Source organism: Vipera berus, assembly GCF_964194415.1.
Source record: "Vipera berus genome assembly, chromosome: 3".
Taxonomy (NCBI): Eukaryota; Metazoa; Chordata; class Lepidosauria; order Squamata; family Viperidae; genus Vipera; species Vipera berus.
In genome coordinates, this window is record NC_138204.1 from 52488431 (window position 1) to 52504100 (window position 15670).

A 15670-nucleotide genomic window follows, 5' to 3' on the forward strand; every position below is an offset into this window, starting at 1 on the left:
CTCAACTGCGTGTCTTCATTCCTGCTCATCAGAGCCCACGACATAATAATTACCACATAAGATTTTTATATATTTTGCTGGTTATGACCGTAATTAAATTTGATTTGATTTGACCTTGGGGGATAGGGTTGTGCGAATACTCGTTATACATTACCTATTCTGGAAGATAATACTATGTTATGTGGCAAATACATTCTTTTGCCCTGAATCTGTTGTCCATCAGTGTCATTCAAGGACTACAAATTACAGATCTTGAGTGGATTTTTTTTAAAAAAGAAAACATCAATGGTCTATTTGCTTCACATATTAATTTATTTCATACACTTTATTGGCACTGCTTTGTTGAATTTGTTCTATAGATAGAAAATATAAACTGACCAAATGATGGGACTTCTAATGGTGTATATTAGCCTTCTCCAACATAACTTTTCCAATGTTTTTTAGAATTTAATTATATATTAACAGTGGTTGTCTACACAAAAATGAAATAAGTTCTCTAATACAGTTATATTCATGCTCATCTGAAGGAAGGACACACAATGTTCCAGACATTGGGGGAGAGGCAAGAGGAGGAAAAGGAGATGCAGGAAGACAAAAAAAAAGTGAGAGAATTTATGGCAATTGAAGGGGATTATATAGGAAGATCAAGTCATGGGGAGAACGCATATTAGAGCAAAACCTCAGGAATTCCCTTTTCATGTTCATATACAGCTATTTCTACGTGGCATTAGTATCAGAAATTCACTCAAGTATGTTCCAGATATTTATAAAACTTGGGGTTTAGCCTGACTTTTAAGAGATTAAGTAAGAATTTTTTAAAAATTTAAAAGTCTGGGTGATGCAGAATCAAATTCTTTTCTTAATTTCTCTTCTACGTTTAAAAAAAATCTGGCAGAGCAGAAGTCGGAGAAAGTGGCAAGAGCGAGAGAGGCAATTTTTTGGTGTTGTCGGATCCGTTTCCTCTAGCCCACCCTTGGAGGAAGGGTGGAAGAAAATAAGATTTCATATGTCTGACCGACTTCCTCCATTGTTGACTGTGGCTTGCTTGATTGCAATTAAGTGGTTTCGAACAAAATGTAAGCTGCGTGACAAAGATCTATAGGTGGCGCTGCAGCAGGAGGTTCAGCTCACGGGCTGGAAAGCTTTGTAACGAAACAGGAAACGAGTACGGCCGCTCCTTAGACTCTGTGACGTCAGCCTTAGAGTGAGGAGCTGAGATTCGGAGCAGACTGATCGGAGTGGACAATGCACCTTCTCTAAACTAAATGCCTCCTAGTTTTTCCTGTTACTTCTCCAACATAGACTGGCGGTTGTTTTTTTTTACCTCCCTTCTTTGTCACATACCTTGGATTGGAGACATAAGAAAATGGCCACCCATCCAACCTGTTCCAGACAGGTTAATCTACCTGTCCAAGTTTAACCTCCGTGCCCAGAGTCCTGAATCAACCAACTCCAGAGACGCAATCTCCGCAAGCTAAATCTGTTTGCTTTAGAAACAAAAGCTGTAGCAATACCGCTTTACTACATTGTTTATTGCACTCAAGAACTAAAATGTTCGTTTTATTCCGCCTTCCCATTGATATCCTAGACAAATTGATATGTAGCAAAAGCGGCGGAATTCATTTCATAGGACTGCGGGCTGTCAAGAAAGTCTTCATATCGTCTTTTGGCAAAACAGGCTTTCACCTGCACCACTACAAATCTGATTAGTGTTTATGATTCTCTTTGCTTCTTCCCAATCCCATGCTTTTTTTTAATTGCTAACATTTTACCTAGAGTTTAGGTAGAAGAAGTCCGGAATACTCGAAAGCTTGCACAATCTTTTGAGCAAATGGGTTAGAGACATTACCCGACTATAGATTTGGGTCCGTCCCCCCCACCCCATGGGCCTCTCCGACTACAATATTTTTTTTTAAAAAAAATCTCAACCTGTAAAGTGAGTTGAATAACTGGGTTGAGGTTTTGTAGTGACTAATCAGGATCTGAAGTCGTTCTTCCCCCGATTAAATTTTTGTGCCCGAGTATATGCTTTAAAACAAAAAGATACAAGGCGCGTTGGTTTTAGCTACAGTGCCTTCTGCAAGCTTGCTATCCCCTCAAAGAAGATGGATGAAACTCTGGCTCCATCAAACTTTTCATGTACTCCATGCACAGCCTTCCCTCCTCCAAGCAGATCTCCCCCTCCCTTGTCCTCTTCCTCTTCACTAGAAGTCGGTTTGTTAACGACCCAGCCTTTTCCAGTAAATCCATCCAGTATCCTCCCAGCCCCCTTTCCGTCCTGCCTGAGGCTGAAACAACCCCCCCTCCCTCCAAGCGAGACTCCTCCACTGAAGGAGGAGGAGGTGGAGGTCTCCTCCCCCAGCGACTGTGGTGGCGGAGGCTGTCCATCTGCGACAAGGGCGGGGGCTGACTCCTATTCTCCTTCCCTCCCTCCTCCTCTTGCTCTCTTTCCAAGTTTCTGCTCCTCCCTCTTTCTCACAAACTTTCCCGTCGCTCTTGCTCGGCTCCCGGCTCGCTCTTCTCGGTGCGCGGCGGATTCGCTTAGCCTGTCCCGACCGTCGCTTGTGGACCCCTGCCCGCTGCTCTTGTCACGTCCTCCCGCGGACCGAACCGGACCTTCAACCGGCAGCGGCGGCGGCGGCGGCGGCGGGGGGATTGGCACCCACCCTTTCCCGGACGGAGGTCTGAGTAAGTAAAAGCAGCCAAGCGAGCGATCCCGCTCCGGCCCTATCAACTCTCTTTTCCTTTGGAAGAGGAAAACGATTCGCCTCTGTTGCGCCCCCCTGGCTGTCCCGGCCGGTGCGGAGGGAGGCTGCACGGCCCAGTTTCTCCGCCTTCTGTCCCTTCCCCTGTTTTCCTCCTCCCCCCCCCCCGACTAAAACCTCAGCCCTTCTTTCTCCCGCCCACAATGGTAGACAGAAAGAGGGGAAGGCTGAGGGGGAAACCCCTTTTACATTTTATCTTTCCCCCCCCCCAGCCATCTCCGCCTCCCGGTTACTGCTTGGTTGTGAGGGGTTGTTTTTTTTTTGGAGAAGGGTAGTATCCGGCCTTTATTCACGGGCTCTTTTGGGCAACTCCTTCGACAAGTTTCGGTCTGCCCAGCAAACGTCGGGGGGCGCGGGGGGGGGGGCGCAGTCAAAGGACTTTAAAAAAAAACCTCCAGTTTTCCCTTGGAAGGCAGCCAGTGATGTGCTGCTAAGATTCCTTACTTTCTGCCCAGTCGCCTCTCTGTGCTTTTATAAGTTTGGAAGGCTTTTGTAAATTTAGTGTGTCATTGATTTAGATTAAGTTTTACCTACACTTTGTCCATCCCGTTTGGTTGTAGCTGTGGTTGTAGCCCCTGTATTTGTTGAGATAGTTTTCTTGTGAACTAAATTGTATATTCCTGAGAATACAGTAAAGCATATTTTATGTATACAATTATGTATTTTTTTCCTTATTTCTCAGGTGGCCTTATTTTGCTCCTTAAAGAGACGGTTTGGTGGGTTTATATGGCCTTACATAGAGAGTTTGGTAGAAGCCAGTGTTAAAAATATTTTTTTTTACCATTAATCAGATTTGAAAAGATTTTTTTTTCAAAAAGCAAAACATTGTTGCTTTCTGCCTGACTGCGTGCTTGCAGCTTGTACATAGGCCATAGGGGCAGTGTTGACAACTCACCAATTGCACAAACACATTTCCTCAATTAATTACCTTTGTGTGTTATTGGCATAATGCCAAATCTCTCACTCCTGGGTCACATGCACAAAAATAAGTGCTTTTGTAAATCTAGTGTGTACATTAAATTATACAGTTCTAACCCAAGTTATAATTGACATCATATCATTCAGGTGGGTATGTTTCTATGTGAATGGGGGAAGGATAAGCAGTGCTAGCTGCTTGGGGAAAGGAGAAGATCAGTTTTTTTAATCTTAAAAGACAGATTAAGGAAATAAGATGTTGAATTCACCATTTATCAATCATAAGCAGGAGTGTGGTGGTGAGACTGATTGGTTCTGGGCAGTTGACCTCCAGTGTTAGTGAATCAACAAAGAGTACAAGACTGTGAAACTAAAGAGCAAAGATTCTAAAAATGAGGTTCCAAAAGGGTGTCCTATTGTTTTTCAAAAAATAAGACCTATAATACATTGGTAGTTACATTAAGATAGGATCAAGACAAGCTTCACCCTTCTCTTGATGGATTTTCCAAAATGAAATGTTTTGAAGGCTAGCTTTTATCTATTATGTGGGAAGCTGCATACAGTTATGCTGGAGAGTATTTTTCTAGATAATGTACCATGTTAGCTCTACAATTGGATGTTATTGACAGACTTCAGATGTGGAAGTCTTAGGGAAATGGACTTTGTCCTGAAGACCATTTTCTCATGGTATATCCTCTCAGGAAGGTTGTTGTTTGGTCACAGTTTGCAGGGTTGGATATGTGGTTGATTGTACATGCTCATACATGTAAATGCACTGTTTGAGGAAATAGCTGTCTAGAAAATAGTACTTGGATTGCCTGTTGTATTGTTGAAGAATACCTGATCTTTCAAATGAAAATCTGCTTCTTTAAAGAAATTGTCTTAGATGCTGTCTAAATGAGTTAAATTTTAATCACAGCCAAATGTAAAAATAGTGCAGCTTTACCTTCAGGTTCACATTCTGTTAATTGCATCTGGGGAAATTGATGGACATAAATTCAACGTATTAATGATGAACCAGTAAAACACACTGAAAAGCTAGAAACTACAGTATTATTCTATAGATTTTAACTTTCTTCAAAATCAATCCAGAAATTCTCAGATTGTACACAATGGGAATTTACATAAATATACAGTATTTAAGATTGCACTGAAGTGGGCCAGTATTAAAGATTTCAATGATATGCACATATTGCTTACCAATGAGACTCTAAAAAGCAATTAAGCTTGGTGGTATTATAGAAAATAATTGTATTGTGGAAGAAAGTGTTTCTTATATACCATCTAAGCCAAACTTAATTTGAGAAGAATAAGTTTGTAATCCACTTCCTATTGTTTCTGTTTAATAATTTAAATGAGATGCCAACCCATTCTGGTATGCTATGTCTGTAGTTTTGTCTTCAGCCTAATGATATCTGTATGTGAATAAGTATAAATGGTTATTATTGGTTCATTTACCAGTCCTATTTTGAATAAATATATCTTGAATATCTAGTTAGAGTAGGTCCGGTCTTAATAAATGCATGCATGTTTCTCTAAATGAGAGATTGATACCTGTTGCGTGGGTTCAAAATCTGTCTGATTTCCATTGAAGTCCAATTTTCAAACAGATGCTTGCAGATTTTGTGGGATGCAGGACCACTTTTAAATTCAGTGAATAAAAGTATTTAATGTGAAAATGACCCAGATTGTTGGGGGTAATTAAGCTGACTTTGTAATAATGCCGCTGGGGTGTGTGTGAAAGCCCTAATAAGCAGGCATATACATAGAATGAAGGCTACTGCTAAGCTTGTAAGCCGCCCTGAGTCTTCGGAGAAGGGCGGGATATAAATGGAATTAAAATAAATAAATAAATAAAATTTTGGTGCACTTATTAAATCTGCAGGCATGAAATATGCATATGGTTTTTCATGTAGGATATGCAAAGCTTTGGAGTCAGAGGCAAAAAGGTACTTCAGAGTGCATGATAGTACAAACATAACACTCTCACGTTACAACAGAGCACTTGATTGCAACTCTTTAAATATATCTTTCTAGAAAAGACATATTTGTTTTAAGAAGTTGTAGATGGATTCTATGTTCATGCCCTCATGGGCTCTGAATATCTTTTTAGCTTCCAATGTTATGTAGTCAAAATAAGTATATTTTCTGTTAGAATTATTTTACTTCAATTGTATTTATCATATAAACTTGGATCAAAAGGCTCATGTTTTGCTAGATGATAATTGTAACACAGTGTGACATACTGTCTAAAATTGATCATATCCAATTAGTGCTACAGAAATAATGTCAAATACTACTAGTTTTATATTTTCAAAAGAAAAACATCTTTTTTAAAAATATGAATTAGGATCTGAGTTTCAAATCTCCATTTAGTAGTCATGTGGAATCCAGTACTATTTTACTGAAAATAATTATATTCAGCAAGGATAATTTTCAGGAAACTTTGCAAAGGATTTAGTCTTACTTTTTCCAAATTTAAGCATAATGTATACACAAACATTTAAAATGTGAAGTCACCATGTTAAGAGAGCATGGTTTCAGGTTCTCCTTCAAGCTGAGCTAAACATAATGCAATTGTTACAATCAGATAGCTTTTGTGAAACAAGTTTAACAGTTCTTGGTTCATTTTCTTTATGGAACATGCTTGTCTTGCAGAAGCCATCAACCCTACTGACACTTAACAGTAATTTCTTATTTGCAGTTTCAGTACAGAATAGTAATCAGATGTATCATTTTGTTAGGTTTGCATATTCAGAAATATCAGGTGGAAACATTTTCTCCGAAGATTGTTGCTTCCTAATGAATTCATGGCTTCTTTCTATAAAGAACAAACCAGAATGTATGCTTTGCCCAGATTTAAAACAAAACAAAATAATTTGCAGTATGGTATCTGTGGTTATTAGTTGCAGATGCTTCTAGAAGTAACCAGCAGTCTGACCATTTCTGCAGTTTGAGAATGGTCACCAGCATTAGTAGGTTTGAGTTGCAATTGCTAAAAACAATTGGCACAACTATGCTAAATTATGCAGCCATTTCTGTGCCATGGGCCATATTAGCGATATAACACTTTAGAAGGGGCTAGACAGAAACTGAATTTGCTCAGTTTTGGTGGGAATATATGGAAAGCTTTGGCCTACAGTCAAGGTTTGCACCTATGCACTAAATTCATAGTTCAGTGCAGCAGATCTTTTGGGATTACAAATATCTGAATATTCTGCTGGCGTGGCAATGTAAATGAGCTGAAGTGAGTCACAAACTGCTGTTGTATTTGAAGAGGATGGTTGCAAATTTTCACCTACTTCTGATCATGTGCTATTTTTGGTCTACTCTAACTGATCAACTGATTAATATCTTTGGCTAATTTCAAATGCACTAACTTCACATCATAGTTTTTCATGTTTATTTATTTATTTTATTTTATTTTAATTCCATTTATATCCCGCCCTTCTCCGAAGACTCAGGGCAGCTTACAAGCTTAGCAGTAGCCTTCATTCTATGTATATGCCTGCTTATTAGGGCTTTCACACACACCCCAAGTGGCATTATTACAAAGTCAGCTTAATTGCCCCCAACAATCTGGGTCCTCATTTTACCTACCTCGGAAGGATGGAAGGATGAGTCAACTTTGAGCCTGGTGGGATGCGAACCTGCACTAATTGCAGTTTAAACATTAGCAGATTTAGCAAGAATTCTAGTATCTAGTGAGATAGCAAATACAGGTAACCCTCGACTTAATGACCACAATTGAGCCCAGAATTTATGTTACTAAGTGAGAAATTTCTTAAGTGAGTTATGTCCCATTTTATGGCTTTCCTTGTCACACTTGTTAAGTAAATCATTGTGGTTGTTAAATTAGTAACACAGTTGTTAAGTGAATCTGGCTTTCCCCATTGACTTTGCTTGTCAGAAGATCACAAAAGATGGTCACATGACCCCGGGACACTGCAACCATCATAAATAGGAACCAGTTATCAAACATCTGAATATGAATCACGTGACCATGCGGTTGCTGCAATGGCCATAAGTGTGAAAAATGGTCGTAAGTCACTTTTTCCAGTGCTGTTGTAACTTTGAATGGTAACTAAACAAACTGTAGTAGTTAAATACAAATTTTTGAAGCTCCTCTTCTCAGAGAGAGGAGTGCATATAAGACCAAAATGTATTGCAATTTGCTCCTGCTTGGTATTGCTGCTATTGCTAAACCTGACATAAGAAATGTTGTCTTTGTTGTAGTACTGTTGCTAAAAGATTAGTTGCTGCTTTCTTCATATAAACTGTCAGGTGTTTCTTTGATCATGAGGATTGGTAGAGTAACCACTACAAGCTATATTATGATGACAGAAAGCAGGGATTTACAAATTAGCGTTGTGAACTTCTTTACTTAGTGAGGCTATGAAGAGAGTGGCTGCTAAACTCAGGATATCATTTTGTTTGGGGTTTTTTTTCTAGCAAACATACAAAATGTGGGTACTGTATGTATATGTATATGAAAAAAATAGGCAGTTTTAAATGTGCATGTTCAATCATGCAGAAATTTGTAGGTTTCCAATATTTCTTAATATAGATTTATTATTTTCTGATTAGAAGAATTATCTGTCTTGGGACAAGTATACTAAAACATGGATATGAGTAATTTAAATGTACGTAGAACTGTTATATCATTGTTATCTTAAAATAGTTACGAAAGATGCTTGTAAAATTGTGCATTATACCTTAAATGAAATACTTTAAAAAGTTACGTGCAAATGTGTGCTTGATGTTCACACTTTTTATATATAGAAGAGAAAACACTGAAGTGCTTATGTTTTCACAATATGTGGATAGAACAGATACTTCCTGGTAATTGTCAGTTTCTTTGATGAAATGTGCTGAAATCTACCATAGAAAATGCATTTGATGGTCTAGTTATACCACTGTAATATAGTGGATGATTTCCTAATTTATTTGTTTTGGAATATATGTGTGTATGCATATTTCTGTGTGAGAGAAATTTACTAATTATTGAATTGGTAAAGAATGCGTTCCATTGGGTTGTTGGAGTGTATATGGGCTGTAGTTATATAGAGTGCATTCAGAGTTGCTGCTCAGATTCTGTTCTCACATCGGCAAAACAAAAGTTCCTGATTTAACTGAATAATGGAATTTATTTCATGGTAATTATTCTGTGGAGCTAGGTGTGGATTGGCTGCGGATGGCTGAAGTTATAGATGAACATTAATTTCATTCATTCTATAGCTGTGCAACTCAACCAAGTGACTCAGGGCATCTTACAGTTCTAAAATTATAAAAGAAAACAATTTACAAACATTAAAAGAATGAAAAATTCACAAAATAAGTACAAACAGCAGCCATGATGATTAATAACTAATAATAAAGCCAGGTAACAGAATCCTTAACACATTTCAAGCCCCAGGCCCAGGTATATGGCCAGGTTTTAAAGATTTGTGAAAAGCCAATAGGGTTGGGGCCATTCTAATCTCTGAGGGAAGGATATTCCAGAAGGGAGGGGCTGCAACAGAAGAAGCCTTTCTTCCCACCAGTCAACATTCCTTGGTTGATGGGATCTGCATCATACCCAATTTCTTGGATCAGGTTGGATGGGTAGAAACTCTTGGAAAACGATAGTCTCTCAGGTATTCCAGTTCCAAGGCATGTAGGGCTTTAATGTAGGGCAAGCAGCACCTTGAATTGCACCCAGAAACATGCTGGCAGCCAGCACAGTTCACAGAGTAGTGGTGTTAAATGTGCTGCGTAGTTGGCACCATTTATTACCCATGCAGTCACATTTTGCACCAATTGAGTCTTCCAAATGCTTTTCAAGGGCAGCCCCATGTAAAGAATATTACAGTAATCTAAGTGGGGAATTACAAGGGCATGGATGACGGTGAGCAGGGCTCCCATTCCAGGAATGGGCGTAGCTGGAGCACCACCTGAAGGTGGGCAAAGGCTCTCCTTGTCGCAGCTGCCACCTGCTCTTCAATTCATTGAGCCTCTTCAAAAGCTTAACTCACATTTATCAAATGTGGGTTCTCAGGTTGTGATTCACACTTCACAACATTTTGGCCCCTTATGTCAAAGGATTGCTGAGCAATGACAGGTATACCTATTGAACAAAAGAGTATTATTGACAAAGGGCTAAAAACTGCTGTTCAAGGGGTCACAAATGGCCGAGGAGGGAGAATGAGAGAAAATATTATCATAATATAATCTAGCCCAATTTTTATAGAGAGAAAATAGATGGTTGTAAGAGTCAATACCAACTTGATGCTACCTAGTTACTATTTATATATTTTATTTAATATTATTTATTGGCCTTATTAGATATAATGTTTTTCCTATTGTTAGTTTACTGCAGGTAATTGTTCTTTGAGGAGTGTAATTAGTAAACATAAGCATTAGCTGTATTTTTAATATACTCGATGTATAAGCCTGACACTTGTCAGCCTCATGTTATGTTAAAAATACAAGTGCTGGCTTATGCTGGCTAGTTTATGCAGCAGTCTGCAAAATCCTTCAATTACGGTGTAGTTTCCACATAAAGGAAGAGATTGGAAGCAGGAACAAACTGGCCTGAGCTAACCTGAACCTGTAAAATCAGCTTCTTCTGTAGAACTAATAGGTAAGACCTTTCATGTCATGGAGATAGACATTACTGACTTATCACTTTGTCTACATACTAGGTTTTAAAGACATCAGAGAAGGACCATTAAAATAGCTAACAATTTTTTTCAAAAATCAGCAGCTATGTATTTATGACATTCAAGCTATGTAAGACAGATTTCTGTTTGTTTCTTGTAACAAATTAGTGTTCAAGGTGCTCCAAGACTTATTAGTTCAGGTGCAAAAAACTTAGCAGAGTTATGTTTTTGGAAACCGCTGTTATTTGAGAATATATCAGCTAAAGCATTATCTAACTTTGGTTAGTAAGGAAGAAGCCTTTGGAAACGGCTGTAGCCATAATGCCCACAGTGGGTGGGAGGAACAGATGATACTGTATCATTACATAAATGCTGCAAGTATATACGATAGCGGCATCTGGATTATTCTGGACTATATTTTCCTGAATTTCCAGGCAGCTGGACCGACTGGTTTTATGGAAAATATTTTTTGTTTTGGATTTTTAAATGTGAGATGGCTTTTGTCAGTGTCTATATCTAGGGCTTACATACAGTTAAGGGGAAAAAAATCAGGCTTAACATTCAATTTAGTCATCTATGATTTCCAATTCTTTGTCCTAAAATTTAACTTTTCAGGATAGATAACTTCAGAAATAAAACAGTAAAATCATTGCAGTAGAATAAAATTAGTCAAGCTATAGAATGTTAAGGCTTTAAAGGTTAAAACCAACACCCTGAATTGTATCAAAACAGTAATTGGAGACTTGTGCAAATCATTCACTAAGTATAATACATTCACATTATAATACCAGATTTAGTAGCCCAGCAACAATTAAAGTCACTGGACACTTACAAATATGGTCCTGTAGAATTAAGCATCTTGTGCAAACACAACTATGAATGATCTCCTTTGATTGGACCAGTCCGCTCTATCCAATCTAATCAAACAAGAGAGGGAAGCTCTTGCTTCTTTAAATATCCTATCCATATCTCCAATATTTACAAGCTAACAAAGGGTCTAAGCTGGATGAGCGTTGCCTAATCATTCACTACCCAACCTTGGAAGCCAAGTCTGATTAATTTTTATCTGCAATGAATTATGCAGATGCTTAAAGCAAACTGTCAGTTGCTCTAGCTTTGCCCATCCAGGATCCTAGTGCCATATAGTACAGGAACAAGTGCCACCCAATTCTGAATGGGTCCAATGGAAACAGAGAGATTATGGCTTCACTCACAGAAGAATAGTTCAGGTAGGCATTAAAGCAGGGGTCTTTAAACTTGGCCCTTTTATGACTTGTGGACTTCAACTCCCAGAATTCCTCAGCCAGCCTTGGCTGACCCCTGCTTTAAATCATGCTGTGATTTGCCCTGAGATTTTTTCCATTTTATTCATAAGATGCTGCTCAATTTGTTTCAGTCATTCATTTTCCTGTTTAATCAGATGACTGATTTCATTTTGCAATGAAAAGAATAGTGCTGAAGAATGATAGTATCTACTGTCCAGGCAATTGTTTAATCCTACAAATTGGCCAGGATTCAGCATTAGTAACAAGGAAACTGGAAAATCCCCAACTGTATTTGAATCCATCAAATAATTTCAGTGGATTGTTTTAAGCAAATTTCCACCTAAAATATTTGTATAATTATGTATAATTCAGATAATTGCACAGATCAGTTTTAGTAGAAACACTGCTCATATCTTACAAAAGAGAGAATGATTCTGTAGAAATGCATATGTGTTTAATTAAAATAATTTTTAACTGCTATTTAGTTTGCATGTAAAGTTATGTAAGTTTCATCAATTCATCAGTAATGATACCTTTTGTTGGAGAAGAAATTGATATGTTATTAGTTACAAGTAGTCCTCATTTAGCGTCCCCATTTGCAACTGGCAGCTTGGCTGGTAAGTGAAGTCCTTGCTAAGTGGAACTTCATTTTATGAACTTATTTCAGCTTTTCTTTTCTTTGCAGATCTGTGAAAGTCACAATGTAATGAGTAATTGCAGATCACCATCCTAACTGAGGTGGTCACTAAATAAGGACCACTTGTAGAGGAAAAATAAGGCAGGATATAGATCTCTCCATCCAACAGTATGTGATATTAAGCATTTGGCCATCACTAGTGATGGAATTTAAGGGACGCGGTGGCTCAGTGGGTTAGGACGCTGAGCTTGTCGATCAGATGGTCGGCAGTTTGGCCGGTCAAATCCCGAGTGCCGCGTAACAGTGAGCGCCTCTTACTCGTCCCAACGTCTGCCAACCTAGCAGTTCGAAAGCACGTAAAAATGCAAGTAGAAAAATAGGGACCACTACGGTGGGAAGATAACAGCATTCCGTGCGCCTTTGGTGTCTAGTCATGCCAGCCACATGACCATGGAGAAGTCCTCGGACAAGCGCTGGCTCTTCGGCTTTGAAACGGAGATGAGCACCGGCCCCTAGAGTTGGAAACGCCTAGCACCTTTACCTTTACCTTAGTGATGGAATATCATGCTTTAAAAAAAAGCTTGAATTAGATTATATACATCTCATAATGCAACTATTTTGTTTTCCCCTATCCAATACTGCGAAGAATTTGCCATATATCTTTAAAAGGAAGATTGTGTGCTGACTGAAAATGGTAATATAATATTGGAGAATATCTGGATATAACATTTTAGGGATTGTAAAAATGGATTTCCATAATTTATTTGATAGACCTTTGCCATTTGGGGAAGAGGCAAATGTCAGAACCTTTATTACAGTTGAAGGTAATAATGTTATACTCAAAGATACCGAGGTCAAATTGCTTAGAAGGACAAACTCTTATTATTTAAATTTGCTCCCAGAGTTTTGATAGGGAAGGATGCCAGTTGGAGAATGAGTAGTTTGTATAAAAATAACCCTTTGCTTTCTTTAGCATAGTAGTTTTAGCATGTTACCCTTTTACATCGTCTGAGTTCAAATCCTTCAACTAAAATTATTGTTGTCCCAATTTTACTCATTTCCTCCATAGACACTTACCTATTGCTTCACTTAAGAGTCCTCTAACACTAAAGCAGCTGTTTCTTCTCCACTCTACCAATGTAGGATTTTTTTTTCCTTTCCACTTACTGAAAACCTGTAATTCCAACTTAGATTTAAGTGAAGTTCTGACCACATAGCGTGTTGATTGTTTGGTGCTGTTATTTCCAGAGTGTTATTTTGTCCTTCTCAGCACTGTAATTTGTGTCACTTAATTAGAGAAAATTCAAGGGAACACAAAATATTCAAGAGTTCATGGTTTGTATTCAGACCATCCCTGTTTAGTTTTAGGTATCTCTAGGACCGTCCTAGGTGGTGCTCTGACATACACTTTTCTGACTGTTACCTGTATGTTTCCTGTGCAGAGCTAGTGTTGATAGGTTTTTCAATAAACTTCCAAAAGTATCTACAAAGTTTTAATGCCTTCTTAAAATAATTATTTTCAGACTATGTCGCCACTTTATTTTCACTCTTCTTTTCTTCCCAAACCATTTATTGAACAGACAGAAAATGAAAGTAATGTGATTCCAATAGAGAGCAAGCATTTCATTTCCCCTCTGTGTTGTGGATTTTACTATTATTTTCTCTCTCTCAAAATTTCAAACTTATAAAAACCTTTCCTTTTCTCAAATGACTATTTTTTCCAGAACTGCACTTAAGAATTTAGTAACTTTTTTCAACAAATTTCTATACATTAGGTAAAACATAACTGTCATGGTTCCGATTAATGAGACAATATTGTCAAATATTGACAATAACTTTGTAATGTAACTGCTCTTTGCGTTCATTTATGACTATAATATTTAAGTAGTCTCAGCTTAATCTCAGATGCTGTCTGCAACTGATCAGATCAGACCTCCAATAAGAGTTATCTATTTCTTTCCTGAGTCTCTGTTTGGGAAAGTTAGAAGGTGCCTGAAAATGAAAGAGAAGAAGAAAGAGAGCTATCAGAAAGACAAAAAAAAGGATGTCAAGAGAGTGAGTCATTACTCACTTTTTGGGTCTGGCCTTACCAACAGATAGTGTTAGGCCCACCTTTGATAGGGTCCCTGAAAGATTTTCCCATAGAGAACCAAATTTAAGAGAAGAGTTTGCATACACTATCGTATGAGGACAAGGTATAGCACAGTGCAGCTATCCCAGACCAGGAAACAAAGATTAATCTCTTTTTTTGTTTTAAAAGGTTTTAATTCTCAGAATCTGGCATATGTATTTTTTAGAAGTGTGCCTGTTCTTTTGAGAATGAAAGTTAAACTAGTGGGTATCAGTCATGGTGAGATCCCAGATAACTTTTAGCCTTTGCTTTCTCATTGTAAAGGAGTTTCATGCCTTATTTTTAAAAGAAGAAATCCAAGATGTGAAATTGGCCTGAATCTTTCCTTATCATTCTGATACCAAAGATTTGATGGGTTGCATCAAAATTAAAGAAATGTCAATTATAGCACGACTTCTTCTATCCTAGAGAGACCTAATAAAGCTATTTTATGATTTTAAACATCCAGTTGCCATTAATTAAAATGCATTTGTGTACCTGTTCTAATTGAGGTGCAACTTTAAATGACCATCCTATAAATTATTCTTTTCCAAGTGCTTCTAAATGGATTTCAATTCTCATAACCCCCCCTAAACATTGTTAGCAATTAGAGTACTACGGTTTTATTGTTTTCAATTTTAATTACAATCTCTGTTTATAATATATGTTGAAAGGAATATTTGCAATATATATTTATAACATATTTTGAGATAGCAAAGTGATATATAAAACAGCAGGTCAAGATCCAGGCTAATGGACTAAAAGAGTCCAAGTAACAGGAAGTCAGAGACCAAGACTCGGTCACCTGGAATCCATGATCAAGATAAAATGGTTAGAACAATTGACCCATTACAGCAGGGGTGTCAAACTGTCAGCCCGGGAGCTGGATGCATCATAACAAAACTATGTCCACCCCATTGCCGGCAATGGCAAAAAAGTCACAATACATTGTGACACGTCATGTGTCAAGGCAAATTTTAGAATGTTTTGTTGGTCTGTTGTATCGCATGCACTGATTGCAGGTGAGTTAGATATACAATCACAGGAATTTATATTGAACTGAATAATTAGATCAGCATTTTTTTAAAAAAACTTGCCTGCTGTGAAAATTATGGAATTATTCTGTTGTCTGTTTATATCAGCCTTTTCAAACACAGTGTTTTCCAGGAATGTTGAAATATTATCCAAGTCATCCTGGCCATTTAAGATAACAAAAACTATATTCAATAAATCTGAGATTACAACCTTTAGAAAGGCTGACCTTTATCTTGTTAATTTATGTATGTGAATTGCATGACACACAGTGAAAACTATTTGCAAGGCCTTGTCACATAAAG

At 37.8% G+C, this 15670-nt stretch overlaps 1 protein-coding gene across 2 annotated transcripts in view; it reads left to right on the top strand.

Moving 5' to 3' along the window:
• Window positions 1–2478: 2478 nt before the first annotated feature.
• Window positions 2479–15670, top strand: part of TEAD3 (TEA domain transcription factor 3) — a 98258-nt gene continuing 85066 nt past the window's right edge. For both annotated transcript variants that reach the window (XM_081324523.1, XM_081324524.1), the window contains exon 1: window positions 2479–2688. The gene's annotated coding sequence lies outside the window, so the exon portion shown is untranslated. The remainder of the gene's footprint in view (window positions 2689–15670) is intronic.